Below are 15,716 nucleotides of genomic sequence, written 5' to 3' on the forward strand. Positions count from 1 at the left end.
TCTTTTTAGCATTCTATTACGTATTCTTTTTCTTTAATTAAAAAATTATTATTTTTTCTAAAGTTCAATTTACAAAAATTTTTTTCCACATTTTTCCTTATTTTTTAACTTTACACTGGATTTATTTTTTGATCAAAATTTAATTCAAATTAAATTTTCCTCCCTTTTTTTCTTTATTTAAAATATTTTTTAAATAATAATATTTAAATTAATTTAGTTATAAATTAAATTTTCCTCCCTTTTTTTCCTTACAATTACAATTTCTATTTTTTTCAATTCTTTATCTTTTTATAAATTTTTTAAGGTCATTTTTAAATTTTTTTTAAAAATTTTTGTTCTTATTTCTTAAAATTAAAAAATAAAAAATTTGTTATTCAATTACAATTATAATTTCTATTTTTTTTCAATTCTTTGTTTTTTTATAAAATTTTTTTAGCCTATTTTTAAAATTTTTTTGAATCTTTTTTTAATTTATTATTTTTTATTTGAGAAAGTAATTTGAAATAATATTTTAATTTCAATTTATATTTAAAATTTTATTCTTTTTTATTTTTACATTATAATTCTTTTTTTTTATTTTTTAAAAATTTTATAATTTTTAATTTTCTTAAAAATTTTGAAGACAAGTATTTCGAATGATGTTTTTCAATTTAATTTCAAATTTTTATTTCTTTCATATTTTTTTCTCTTTTTTTATTTTCTATGATAATTTTTTTTAATTTTTTAAGATTTTTTTGGACATCTTTTAAAAAAAATTTGAAATAAAAAATCTAAATTAATTTTTTTAATGAATTACAAATTCAAATCTTTATATTTTAAAATTCAATCAAAATTAAAATTTTTAATTTATTTATTAATTTCAAATTTTAAAAAACAAAATTTTCCATTTTCCCACGATTTTTTCCTTTATTTTTGGGTGGGAAAATTGGAAAACGCCATTTTTAATGGCGTTTTTAAAAACGCCATTCAAAATGGCGTTTTTAAAAGCGCCATTTGGAATGGCGTTTTTAAAAGCGCCATTCCGAATGGCGTTTCTTCCTTTTTTTTTTTTTTTTTGGACGATGCCACCGTGGAAATGGGGAGTGACGTGGCGGGGGGAAAAACGCCATTCAAAATGGCGTTTTTCCCTCTCACATCACTTTGGTAAATAAGTTTGGTTTGAATATATTTTGGTAAAAAAGTTTTTTTTTTGTATTATTCGGGAAAAGAGCTCTCCACCGCCTCAAAACAAATTATAAGAAGATGAGTGGAGAAATATCACTTGAGTGATGGATCCAGAGCTTGTACAGTCCACAATTTCCACCTTCTATTTTTCATTGAATATCCCATAAAAATTAAATTATATTATATATAAGTTAGAAATATATATTTATCATTTTATTCATATTCAAATTTACAGTCGCTTACACATTAATGGCACATACAGGACCTCAGTATTTATAATTGAAAGGGAACAGATAACAGCCTCGCTTAGCCGACCTCCTGAAGTACGGAAGCTACACATATTTTTTATTTATTTTTATATCAATAGAACAATGGATCGCTTTCATGGTGACTCTGAGAATAACTAACCTTGCACATTGGACAAGAGAGAACAATGCATCTGAATTTTTTTTTTTTTTCGGTAGAGGAACAATGCAGGTGAATTGATCTCATGCTTCATTCACTTCCAAGACTAATATTTCTTATGATTAATTCTCGTAAATAATATTTAAAATTATATTATATTTTATTTATTTATCAAAGATTATTGGATGTTTAAATTGTATATAATGAATGAGGATTGCTAAAGATCTTGCGGTGAAAGCCGAGAGTGGTGCAATATTAGAGATAGTAATCATGCTATATCAAGCTAGATATCAATCGGATCAAAAAAAAATTATCAATTTGAACTTCATCTATATATTAAATAATTTAAAAATTTATATTTAAATCTGATAATTGATTTAAAATGATCTGAATCAAATTAAACATCATTGGCATCCATATGCGACACACAAGGAAAAAGATTCGATTTGTTGGTGAATGAACTAAACTTGTTGTACCACTTAGATTACATCGCCCTAGCCTAGATTCGTCGATAAGTTCGAGGGCCACGAGGACTCCAACCTGTGAGAGACATCCATGTCTCCGAGAAATGTCATGTCGGCGGTACTACTCTCATATCTCTTAGGTCCAGTGACTCACATGCCCACCAAGAGTAACAGGGATTTCTTGAGGGAATCCATCAAAAAGTTGCCCACAAGTGGTCCCCTAAACCTCACAAGGTCAGCACAGCTTTTAAAATGAGCTGTACCTGATGGACCATGGTACCACCACTTTTTTTTTTTTTTTTTTGACTCCTTATCCCACATCTTTCCCATGGCAGCAACAATAATTTCAAAATTATTGAAACTTTAAAATTATTCTTTGATTTTTTTGCCCCCCCCCCCCCCCCCCCCCCCCCAATCTACCCTTGGCTCATTGATTCTTTAGATTAATCTCAGAGAATGAAATTAACACAATCTTACTTAATTATTCATGAATTAGTAGTGATTGTACATGATCTTTGGGTGGGCAGTTTAGGTTTGCTCTTCGCTATATGATAATAACAAAATATTTTCATTGTAATTTAATACCACTTATATGTGCCTTGGGATTAATTCATGCGTCACATGCCACGAGTCTCAAAGTGTGATGTAATCTATTTGAGAACAGTAAAAATAATTTGTTTCTACCCCATGATAGATCTAGATGTAACGTCCTAAGCAGTCTACTGACCCAACAACTTATTCAGACTTAAACCATGTAGCCCAAAAATATTTAAACCCAAGTTGTTAATAGTATACTACTCAAGTTATTATATATTGGTCATTCATTAGTTCCATAAATAATATAGAACTATTACAATCTTTCCCACTTAAATCCCTGACATCCTCATCAGGGTCCACTTGGCCCCAGTATCCCCTTCGAGTACACATCCATGTGAAACTTCGGAGGCAAGCTTACCACACTGCTGTCACCATCCTCGACGATCAACCTCCCCCCGTCGGATCGAGGGTACGTACATCATCAAGATGTACAGTCAGTTCCAGCATGGCCCCACTTAAATCCCAAGTTGTTAATAGTATACTACTCAAGTTATTATATATTGGTCATTCATTAGTTCCATAAACAATATAGGACTATTACAATCTTCCCCACTTAAATCCCTGACGTCTTCATCAGGGTCCACTTCACCCCAGTATCCCCTTCCAGTACACATCCATGTGAAACTTCAGAGGCAAGCTCACCACACTGTTGTCACCATCCTCGACGATCAACCTCCCTCCGTCGGATCGAGGGTACGTACATCATCAGGATGTACAATCAGTTCCAGCATGGCCCCACACGATAGTATCTCCGAGGGTGGCTCTGATATTATTATGTAATGCCCCAACCCAACTTGTTGGATCTGAAACCACGCTGCCCAAAATGCTATAGCCCAAGTTATGGTTGTAGCCCACTTAAATTATTTTATACCCCACTAACTTTTCTAACCCACCAATGTGGGACTATCACAATCTTCCCCACTTAAATCCCTGACGTCTTCATCAGGATCCACTTGGCCTCAGAATCTCCTTTCAGTATACATTCATGTGAGGCTCCGAAGATAAGCCCACCGCGTCGGTACCTCATCGGGATATACAATTTATTCCAGCATAGCCCCATATAATAGTACCTCCGGGAGTGACACTGATACCATTATATAACACACCAATCCAACTTGTTGGATCCAAAACCACGCAGCCCAAAATGCTATAGTCCAAATTATAATTGTGCCCCACTTAATTTATTTTATATCCTACTAACTTTTCTATCTCATCGTTGTGGGACTATCACACTAGGCCATTTTCATTTATGTTTTTTTAATGTAAAGCACATCCATATTTGTTTTTGATTTTGTTATTTCATATCTTTTGGTATTGTTAACATTTCTTCCGTAAGATTCAGTTATTTCAGATATAGACCTCTTAAAGTATTTGGTAAACTCTCGATTTTCTAATTTTAGATTTTTGTCTTAGCTAAATTATCATAATGATTGAATTAAAATATATGTATAATTAAACTTTTGAAATTATAAAGATTTTTTATTATTAAATCTTAATATCATATATTAAGATATATTTGGTATTTTATTCATGTTATATGGTAATATAATATATTATAATTATAATATAAATTATCAGATTATATTAATGATTTTATGTGATAATTTTGCTACAGAATATTGCGACTATTTATATACTTGTATGATATCATATTGTATAATAATTTTAACATAATAGATTCTAGGATTTTTTTTGTGTATGTTCTTTCAAACATTCAATTTTTTGTGAATATTTTCGTAAAATTACTATTTATATATACATCCTTATAAATTTTTCATTTTGCACATCTACCCATAAGGATGATTTAGTCATTTAATTTTAAATCATTATTATTTTAACGGCATTAGATGATATAGGTATATATGTAAAAAATAAGAAAAAAGAAGAATATACATACAAAATAAGTATTTTATGAGGGTATATATATGTAAATATTAATTTTGAAAAGTTATTCATGATAATTTAAATATTTAGGAGGGTATAAAATCTTATATTTTATGCCCAAAAATTTAAATATATATTACATTTTTATTATATACAAGATAAATCAAATATAGATATAATTATGACATATCAGCACACAATCATTCCAACCCAACATTCTATTTTGGCTTGCAGTCTTATTTGGTTCTTTCCTATGTTTAGCAAGTCAACACATATTCATATTTGGCTGGCACTCCTATTTGGTCTTTCTCTCTTATTTGGTCTTTCTCCTTGTTTAGCTATTCTACATTTGGTTTCTCTTTACTTGGTATGTAATCGAGATATTCCTTCTTCTTGTAATTGCTACAATAGCTAGACCTTGTAATCTATATATACTCCTATTGGAGAACAATGAAATGTAAGAATTAGAAATTATCCTCAATAAAGATATTACCTTCTTTATGGTATCAGAGCCATTGAAGCTCCAACGAGCATCTCTTCTTCTTCCTCCTTCTGTGCTCTCTCATGGCCACCAGTTCATCTATCTCCACCTCCTCCAATCCCTCTTCTCCTCCTCCACCCAACACAACGACCCCTCTCACCTTTCCATCGGCATAGCATTTTCTATCTATCAAATTAAATGCATCCAATTTTTTGATCTGGAGAAAGCAAATTACTCCCTTCTTAAAGGGTCAAGGCCTGTTTGGATTCCTTGATGGCTCTCACCCACAGCCCACCGATCCGATTGCCGCTACTGCTTGGCAACAACAAGATGTCCAACTCGTAAGCCTTCTTGTTGCTTCATTATCTGAAGATTTGGTTCCTCTTCTTCTTGACAAAGAGACTAGTTTTTAGTGCTGGACCACTCTTCATGAAGCCTTTGGTTCAGCATCTCCTACCAGGCTCATGTCTCTGCATCTAGAGTTGCAGAATCTACGTCAAAAATCAGATGAGACCGTCACCTCTCTGCTCCAACGTGCCAAAGCTGTGGCTGATGAACTTGCTGCCTCTGGTAATGTCCTCAAGCCAACCGAATTTAATCTTCATGTATTGCATGCTCTATGTGATGATCTACAGGATGCGGTCCCTGGCATTCTCAACCGACACACCCCTCCGACATACACTGAACTTCATGGGCTGTTACTTAGCCATAAAAGCATGCGGGCATTTAGAAAATTAACTGTTGCTGATGCCACTCCTACCAATCCTATCGTCAATACTGCTCAACGGTTTGTCCATTCTTCTAATGACCCTAGGCCCTTTATTGGCCGTGGCTTTACTAGAGGTCGTGGAGGACGTGGCAAGTTTGGTCGAGGTCGTGGTCGTTTTGGTCCACCTGGTGGCCGTGGTTCTCAATGGTGTTCGTTTTGTAATCGTAACAACCACTCTAATGCTACCTGCTTCTATCGTCCTCAGCAACCATATCCACACTTTTCCTCTCCACAATCCAATGCCAATTTCTCATATTCACCATATCTAAATCCAAATCCAAATCCATCTCAACATCACCCTAATCCACCACTTCTCCCTACCCCTCACCCCTCCACTGCCCTCACTTGGTACCCAGATACAGGAGCATCTCACCATATCACTCCTAACATTCATTCTATGTCCTCCTATGATGAGTACACTGGTCCTGATCAGGTGCATGTAGGCAATGGTAAGGGATTACATATATCACATATTGGTCATGGTTCTTTTTCCTCTCCCTACTCTTCTCTTTCTTTTCAGTTATCTAACATCTTACACGTTCCTTCTATTTCTAAAAATTTACTTTCCGTACAACAGTTTGCAAAAGATAATAATGTCTTTTTTGAATTTCATCCCTCTCATTTTTTTGTGAAGGATCGAACTACCAAGACCATAGTGTTATCCGGTCCGAGTAAAGGAGGATTATACACTCTCCATTCCAGTCCTTCTCCGTTGTCTGCATCTGTTCACGTAGCCGAGAGCACCACTCTTGATGGCTGGCACAACCGTTTGGGCCATCCCCATTATCGCTTGCTTCGCTCCATGGTGAAGACCAATAATCTACCCTGCAAGTCTGCACATCTTCGTTTCCTTTGTCCCTCATGTCAATTAGGCAAGTCTAGTAAGTTGCATTTACCTCCGTCCCATCGTCGCAGTCAGTTTCCATTAGATCTTATTTATAGTGATGTTTGGGGTCCTTCCCCTACTCCATCTTTGTTAGGACACGCAACTACATAATTTTTGTTGATGATCAAAGTAAATATATTTGGTTTTATCCATTAATGCGCAAATCTGATGTATTCTCTACTTTCTTACAATTTCAAGCCTTGGTTGAACGGCATTTCTCTCGTACTATTAAATCAATCCAAACTGACTGGGGAGGAGAATTTCGCTCTCTTCCTCAATTTTTTCGTAAAATTGGCATTACCCATCGTGTTGCTGCTCCTCACACCCATGAGCAACAAGGGGCTGTCGAACGTCGTCACCGTCATATTACGGAAACCGGCCTATCCCTTCTTGCTCATGGATCCGTGCCTATGTCATACTGGCACTATGCCTTTGAAACGGCTGTTTTTCTCATTAATAGGATGCCATCTAAAGTCTCTAGTGATGTATCCCCCTTCGAACTCATTCACAACAAACCACCATCCTATGCCTTCCTACGAATTTTTGGGTGTCTTTGTTATCCTCTTCTTCGTCCTTACAATCGGCATAAAATGGAGTATCGGTCTCAACCGTGTGTGTTTCTCGGCTATAGTCCCTCTCATAGTGCCTATCGATGTCTCGATTTAAAAACAAATCGAACATATATCGCTAGGCACGTTCGCTTCAACGAATCTACCTTTCCTTTTCAATCTCAGTCTTCATTAACTTGTCCACCACCATCATCTCCCTCTTCCCCACCTTGGGGCGTTACATTACTTCACCCTCTACAAGAGGCCACCCCACTACCATCTGTTTCTCCACCAATTCCACATTTTCCTTTGCATCGTCTGTCCAACTCATCATCGGCTGCATCCCCCTTTTCTCGGTCTGCCTCAACACCTTCTCCTATGATCGATCCCACTCCAAGCCCCTTTAGCATTAACAACTCTGCACCTGTTCGGACCAGATTACTTACTGACCTCTCCTCATCAGCAAAACCTTCCCTTCCTACGCCTTCCCCTACAACTAGCTCTCTGCAAGACAAAACCTCCCCTGACCCACCTGCCCAACCCACCCGTACACATTCCATGGTACTTCGACCCCGTTCCAACCAGCCATCCGCCCTCACCACCACTATCCTCACCATAGAACCTACTTGCTTTACTCAAGCCTCTAAACACTCTGAGTGGCGTGCTGCAATGACTGAAGAATTTAATGTCTTAATTCGCAATGGTACGTGGTCTCTTGTTCCACGTTCATCTCATCAAAAGAATTTGATCGGGTGTAAATGGGTGTACAGGATCAAGAGAAAAGCTGATGGGTCTCTCGAGCGTTACAAAGCGCGTCTAGTTGCTAAAGGGTTCCATCAGCAACTTGGCCTCGACTACAACGAGACATTCAGTCCGGTTATCAAACCTACCACCATTCGGTCTATTCTAAGTATTGCAATCTCTCAAGGTTAGTCCATCCGGCAATTAGATGTTCATAATGCCTTTTTACATGGCAACCTAACAGAAGAAGTCTACATGTCCCAACCGCCAGGGTTTGAGGATTGCGACCATCCAGATTATGTCCGTCATCTCCACAAATCTTTATATGGGTTAAAACAAGCACCCCGTGTCTGGTTTCACCGTCTCTCCCAATTTCTTCTCCGACTAGGGTTTGTTGCCAGCAAAACTGATCCTTCATTATTTATTTTAAGGATGAGGTCTCATGTCCTCTATGTGCTCATCTATGTTGATGATATTTTGGTAACCAGCAATGACTCCAGTCAGATTTCTCTTCTTCTTCAAAAGCTTGCTAAGGAATTTTCTATTAAGAATCTTGGTGATCTCCATTTTTTCTTAGGAATTGAGGTTGTTCGGAACTCTACTGGATTATTATTATCTTAAAATCGCTACATTAAAGATCTTCTTTTAAAGGCAGGCATGGTTGATTGTAAACCTGTTCAGACCCCAATGGCCATGACAAAGGATTCTGATTCAGGGGGTGCTCCCCATCCGGACCCCACACAGTATCACTCCATTGTTGGGGCTCTTCAGTATGTTACATTGACACGTCCGGATATTTTCTTTGCAGTGAATAAAGTATGTCAGTTTATGCAGTCTCCTAATACTGATCACTGGATTATGGTCAAACGCATCTTACGGTACCTTCAAGCTACAGCTGATCATGGGTTACATATTCGCCGATCCACCTCTCGCTCTCTCCAAGCTTTCTCGGATGCAGATTGGGCAGGTAGTGGGATTGATAGGCGTTCCACTGGAGGCTATGCAATCTTTCTCGGTCCCAACCTCATTTCTTGGGCATCTCGTAAACAGAAAAGAGTTGCCCGCTCGTCCACAGAGTCTGAATATAAAGCCTTAGCAGATGCATCAGCTGAACTTATCTGGCTTGAGTCATTGTTTCAGGAACTTGGCCATCCCTTATATGATCTTCCGATTCTATGGTGTGACAATATTGGGGCCACTTATCTGTCGGCCAATCCTATTTTTCATGCTCGCACGAAGCATGTCGAAATTGATTTTCATTTTGTTCATGAACGTGTTGCAAGACATCAACTATCTGTTCAGTTCATCTCCACCCAAGATCAGCTTGCCGATATTCTCACCAAGCCCTTGGGTACCTCCCGTTTTAGGTTCCTAAAGGACAAGCTGAAGATTCGTGCTCCCGATTCTTCATCTTGAGGGGGTGTATCAGCACACAATCATTCCAACTCAACATTCTATTTTGGCTTGCAGTCTTATTTGGCTCTTTCCTATGTTTAGCAAGTCAACACATATTCATATTTGGCTGGCACTCCTATTTGGTCTTTCTCTCTTATTTGGTCTTTCTCCTTGTTTAGCTATTCTACATTTGGTTTCTCTTTACTTGGTATGTAATCGAGATATTCCTTCTTCTTGTAATTGCTACAATAGCTAGACCTTGTAATCTATATATACTCCTATTGGAGAACAATGAAATGTAAGAATTAGAAATTATCCTCAATAAAGATATTACCTTCTTTATGATATTTTTTATTATTAAAACATAAAGTATATTCAGATATTTTTGATTATGCTACTAATATTATATATGACATTACATTATAGTATATATGTTATAATTGACAATATAAAGTTAAAATAGAAACTAAAACGGGCATAAGGATTTGGTATAATAAAGTTCGCATAAAGTTGTTTGGAGGCACATGGAATATTTGCACCGCCAAAAATAAGCATGACCAGGTTTGACTAATTAACCTAATTCTATATTAAGTTTAAATATGATTTACAAATAGTATTCGGCTGGCATAAAACCCTATATAAGATCTTATAGTCTCACCATGTAGGATCTAAAATAAATCTCAAGTTGTGTTATTTGTGATCAGAAGAGAATAACTAATTAATCTGAACTAAAATGTGGTAACTGGCAATCAAATTGTCCCATGCAACACATTCTCTATTAAATTTTCAAGCATCCGAAGCTAAAGGTAAAGTATTCTATGGTCAGAAATGAAGAGCTGTCATATACTCTTCTGTAGATTAAGTGCGAAAGAAAATGGCTAGCTAGAGTCATGTATCGAATCATAAACAAATTTGTAAAATTTCGAATCATTCATGATTCATGCTAGATTTGCACAAAAAAAAAAAAAAAAAAAAAGGTTATTCATGCTAGATTCAATAACTCGGCGAAGGCAAGATTGATTTCATAGAGACTGCATGGCCCTACTTGGTACCTAAACTCACATGACTTGTCATAAATGAAATTTTCATCTCACCATTATGACAAGTTATATCTTGTTCTGTGTCACATTTGTTTCCAGGAAGAATGTGAGGATTATGCTTGGACCACTACCAAAACATGAAAGAACTTGCTAGTAATGTTCTTCTATGGTGCAGTGTTTGTGTACCTTGTAACTATGTCCTATAGCTGTATTTATGTACTTTGTAACTATCTCCTATCGCTTTTTTAGGGAATGGGATGGCCATTTCTATGGCTAGCCATGTTGCCTGCTTCTGACTGGATTCTAATTAATGTGGAGCTTAGCATAGTGTGTTTTCCCTCTTTCTTTTGGATGCAATTTAAGCCCACTGTAAAATAAAACTGAGTTTTCACTGGGACCTGCTTGCCATATATAAGAGAGCATGAGATTTGCAAGGTACTTCATAATAATAACTTTTTTTGGTAAAGTAGAATTTATTAAACCATTTTAGTACAAATACAATTATGAAAATCAAAAAATAAAATATCTAATAATTACAATGAAAAGTTAAACATAAACATGTATAATGTAGAATCTATGTGTGCAGCAACATATAAAGCCATCCAATCTACAATACTATTTGCTTCTTAAAAAATATATTTAGCTTCAAAAGGTCGAAGAGATTCATCCATTATTAAACAATTATGCTTCAAAGAATGACCACATAATTTTGAAAAAGTTGAATTTATTAAGCACTTTATAATTATTATGAAATTTTTTTCAAATATAATATGTGAAGCTTTCAGAGTATCCAATGCAAAAGATAAGCCTTTCTGTGTAGCACATGGTTCTGTTGCAGGAACCATATATCAAATAGTCTAACTTCACCTACTACCACTAAATATTACATTTGAACTTTCAATGGAAATATGTTTTGCTTCACATCATTCCTAAACCACACCCTTTCGCTCTTCTTAAGCTATTTGCCAAAAGGGTAGGTTCTTAATATAGTTAAAATATTCTTTTTAACTATCATAGATTATGACAAATTTTGATAAACCTAAAATCTATCAATTTTGCTTACTTGAAGGGGATGTTTGGTTCGTAATTGAAATCGAAATCGAAATGAAAATCAGAATGGCTTGGAATCGGAATCGGAATCGGAATGACTAAATTCTCCGAAGCATTTGGTTCGTGACCAAAATCGGAATCGGAATCAGAATAAAAATTTGGATCCATAGAGAAAAGTAGGGATTGAGTTCTATATAGATTGAGCCATTCCCATTCCACTTCGAAATCGAAATCAGAATCAGACTCCTCCCAACCAAATGGTTAGAATGGGAGTCATCCATTTCGATTCCGATTCCAAACTCCCACTCCTTCCAACCAAATACCTCCGAAGTGTAATTGACTAAAATTATATTGACAATTGAATGTTTTGTGCTAAAATCAAGATAGATTTATACACCATGAGTTTCTTAGCTCATGTACAACTACAGGACTATAACTTATAATATAGTTAGGTTTTTTTCTATCGCTTTCTTGCTACATAGTGTCAATTGTCCAAAAGATAAGATATTGACCTTGTTCGAGCTCCAAGCTATTGTCCTAGTGGTATGGTTCCCAAATATTACTAATAAATATAAATTAATAATTTCAAAAATAGTAATAAAAATATAAAATTATAAAAATGTGTTTGGATTGAGGCGTGCGAAAATACTGGCTAAGAATAGAATTCGCCCTCTTGCATGGGTCAACAGCAAGATCATCCTTAAGGTATAACAAATCTGGCTCAACCTGGTCTTTCTCTAACTAGCACAATCACGTGGGAGGCTTGACTCAATCAACTCCTTCAGTTATCAATTTGATTTTTATTTAATCATTGCATATTAAAGGTCTTGCACTTAATATCTTGATTTCGTGAGAATTTGTTATGATTAGCCTAAATCCCCTAGTCACAACCTATATGATAATTTCATATAGGTGAGCCCTCCAAAGGTATTACTTTTTCATTGATATAATACCCATCATAAGGATGAGAGGAGATATACTCTGAAAATGTGCTTAGATATGTCACTCAATTAACTTTGTTTCTATAACATTGAATCTCTTTCATAGAATCTTCAATCACTAAGGATGGGTATCTATTATTGGCAATCAAATAGTAAACTTAAGTCCCATCACCCTCAATGATTCTAAGACTACATTTGTAGATAAATTTTTAATTAATTTTCTTTATAATTTAACAAATTTCATGGAAATTTCATTATTCTTCTTGTGTTGTCTTATATATTTATGTCAAAGCAAAATATGCTAATTCATCTTTTTATTGATACTCTTTTGATCAGTCGATTCTATGATGATATTATTATTTTAATGGATTGATATGGTCAGAACTTGCTTAGATGCTAAAGATAGGTTTGAGATAAGATTCTATTCATTTTACTTTGGTACAAGTGGTATCCAAAATAACCAACTTGGCCTCTATAAAGCTCCAAGAAATGATAGTTTGCCTGAATGATTCTAAAGCTATGATAGCACCATCAAGAAAAATAGATAGTTAGTGGTTGATATTAGATCTAGAGAATCAGTGTTCTAATTTAAATTATTATAACCCTCAATTATCTCAAGATATCCTGTGTATAAAAAAGAAAGATTAAAGGTTTCCTTGCGATAAAGAAAATCCTTTCAAGAGTATTCTAATGAGATTGATTAGGATCTTGGATCTATTTATTAAGTCTCCTTAGAATATAGGCAATATTAGATTTTGTTCTGTTTGCCACATATAGGAGAGATCCTATGCTCTGAGAGTATTTGATTTGACAAACTGGTTCACCTAAGCTAACGAGATGAAGAGATAAGTTTCGATGCTATCCCAAGGGATATCAGCAAGAAAAAAAAAAAAGAGAGAGTCTTGATCAAATTAATGCAAATAGGATCGAGTCAAATCGAGATTCATTTTTTTCTCTTAATTTATTAGAGAATTTGTTTATTGATGATTTCTTTTATATTTTTTCTTACTGATTAGATGAGCAGATCCACAAAATTGGAAGCATGCAAGCTTGATGTAGGACCAGAGCAATCTTGATTTATTCTATTTTTTTTAGCCTTTTTTTTTTTGATATTTGAAATCTTAGATTTTGGAGAATAAGCATTTGCATGGTAAATTTAAATACCGAACCTTAGGTTTTTGCTTGCTCTTGTTAATTTTTTTTTTTTTTGGTTATTGTTTTGGGGTTGGGCGTTTATTCATATTTGTTTTTCAAAAATTGATTTTCTCGTCTTATCTTGCTCAAGGTAATGATTTTTTTTTTTTTTTTGAAGAAGGGTATTTTTGCTGATATTTATATTCAAGATTTGATTTTTTGGGTTTCTTGCACCCAAAAAATATATATCATTTTTTTTTTTTTGAGTTGGAGGAGGGTATTTTTGCTGATATTTATATTCAAGATTTGATTTTTTGTGTTTCTTGCACCCAAAAAATATATATCATTTTACTTTCCAGGCATGGCTAATAATTGGTCAGCCATTTACAATTGAGCAGGAACCACAAGGCAACATGAGCATTCACCTACGGCTTACCTACTTCTCCCCTTCACATCCAGCGTTATCTTTTCCTCCAACTAGATAGAGTAATATCTATTAACAATTTGCTTGATAAGAAATAATATCTCTTATTCACTAATTAAGATTTAAAAAAATTAAGATCCATGTCTTTATATTTTATTTGTTTAATATTTTTCATATTTTTCTTTAATCTCTCTCACATCTTGGGGCTATCATGCTTGTATTAGATTATAAAAAAAATTATATGAAAATTTTTTCATCGAAAACTAGTTTTCATTCCAACCCATAAAATCTAAAAACTTTATCATCATATCCCAAAACCTCTTTTTATGATCAGATAGTTTTTTCTCCCTTCTCCCTCTTGGTACTGAAAACATATCCTCCAACAATCTTGATAAAGTTTTATTGTAATGTTAAGATTTTTTAAGTAACTTCTTAAAATTTTTTTACAAAAATCTTCCTATTTCAATCGAGATGAATGAGTTATTGATTCTCTTGACTGTCGAGATTTTGGGTTTTAAATTTTATTTTTTTATTTTTAATTATTTAGTTTTAAAAATTTTATTTATATTATTTATATTATTATTATTATTATTATTATTATTATTATTATTATTATTATTATTATTATTATTATTATGAGATTTATGACACCGCCGGAAAGACGCAACCAGTGAAACATCAAAAGACACTTTTACGGACAGCGATGTGTCGCCGCGTGGGGTGAGACGCATCGGGGAGTGACGAGCGAAGGAAGCCTTGGAAGCATTCCCCAAATGATCGCATCTTTGTAGACCGGACTTTTGGCTCAAAAGTAGCGCCGGATGAACGGAAACGCTGCATCAATTGCATAAAGTGGCCTCAAAACTGTACAAAATTTTATAAAGGCTATCTCCCTCTCTAGAGTTTCAAACCTTGGTACCCACTCTTGTGATCATTGTTTTATTTTCACCTCTGCACTTGTCTTTTATGATACATAATATATCACTATTGCTTGTACGTCTCGCAGTCTATTATACATAATATATAAAAAAAGAACGTCGGCCAAGATATTATCCAAAACAAGGATCGTGAATACAAAGAGGTCATCTTCATCATCTCACATTATATGATATCCAAAATATCCAAATTTGATGGAGTCTGAATCATGGTCACGGTGGAGATTGTTATCATCATTTTAGTGATGAATTGGATATGATAAAATACCTCAAAATATTTCTGTCCATTGAGATTTCATTTAATGATGATGTTCGATTACTGTTTTATCAGAATAGTCGATTAAAATATATAGATTTTCTCATATTATGCACGAACATTGGGGTTAAATTACATGCATATCTCAAAGCATCGTGATTTTTTTTTTTTTTTGATGGTAGATGGGATAGGAAGGATCCAATGGGCTTTTCACTTGGGATGGAAAAGTCATAATTTTTCAATTTTTCTGTTTACTTTTTCTCATTTTAACTTTAGCCGAGAGAAAGAAGGCTAGGTAAAATGGTTTAGAAATTCTAATGAATATACGTATATTGGAGATAGTACCCGAGGAAAATGACTAGAACATCTCTCTCTCTCTCTCTCTCTCTCTCTCTCGTTAGATGATTGTCAAGATACAGATTTGAGACATCTCGTAGGACTTGATGCTGGATCCATTTCTTGTTACATTAATTCACTGAAGCGTACATGTAAGATTTGGTTGGTGGACCTTTCACCTTTACTACAGCATTGTCCTCACCATATGTGCTATCGAACTTAAGTCTACTCTATCAAAATTGACAATTGATTCACTTTCTAATTCG

Source organism: Elaeis guineensis, chromosome 12 (genome assembly GCF_000442705.2).
Source record: "Elaeis guineensis isolate ETL-2024a chromosome 12, EG11, whole genome shotgun sequence".
Lineage (NCBI taxonomy): Eukaryota > Viridiplantae > Streptophyta > Magnoliopsida > Arecales > Arecaceae > Elaeis > Elaeis guineensis.